Below are 512 nucleotides of genomic sequence, written 5' to 3' on the forward strand. Positions count from 1 at the left end.
CACATTCTACATTTGTATTAATGTATGCTAAACTATATTTCATGGTACTTGAGCATCGTTCAATTTTGTTTAGAAATTGATTTAGTAAAACTTCTTATACTCCCTAAATTAGTGCACTAACCGTTATAAAATCGCTATTCTCTAGAGAAATAAATACAACAAAGGTTCCAAAACCTCTTTGACCATCATCATATATTAGTACATGAGACAACTATGCATTTAAGCAATATTGTTATATTTTTTGAATTTTTCTCAAAATCTATGTGTTAACCCTTACGAAAATATTGAGTTTTACGTTAAACGGTCCATATACTGAAGCTTATACTTTTTAGTGTTGTTTTGTAATTTCTAACCACATTCTACATTTGTATTAATATATGTTAAACTCTATTTCTTGGTATATGAGAATCATTATAATTTTTTTATCAATTAATTTAGTAAGACTTTATAATATTCCCTAAATCGCTAGAATAACCACTATAAAATCGCTAATTTCTTGAAAAACGGAGACA

This window comes from Brassica oleracea, chromosome C4 (assembly GCF_000695525.1).
Source record: "Brassica oleracea var. oleracea cultivar TO1000 chromosome C4, BOL, whole genome shotgun sequence".
NCBI lineage: Eukaryota > Viridiplantae > Streptophyta > Magnoliopsida > Brassicales > Brassicaceae > Brassica > Brassica oleracea.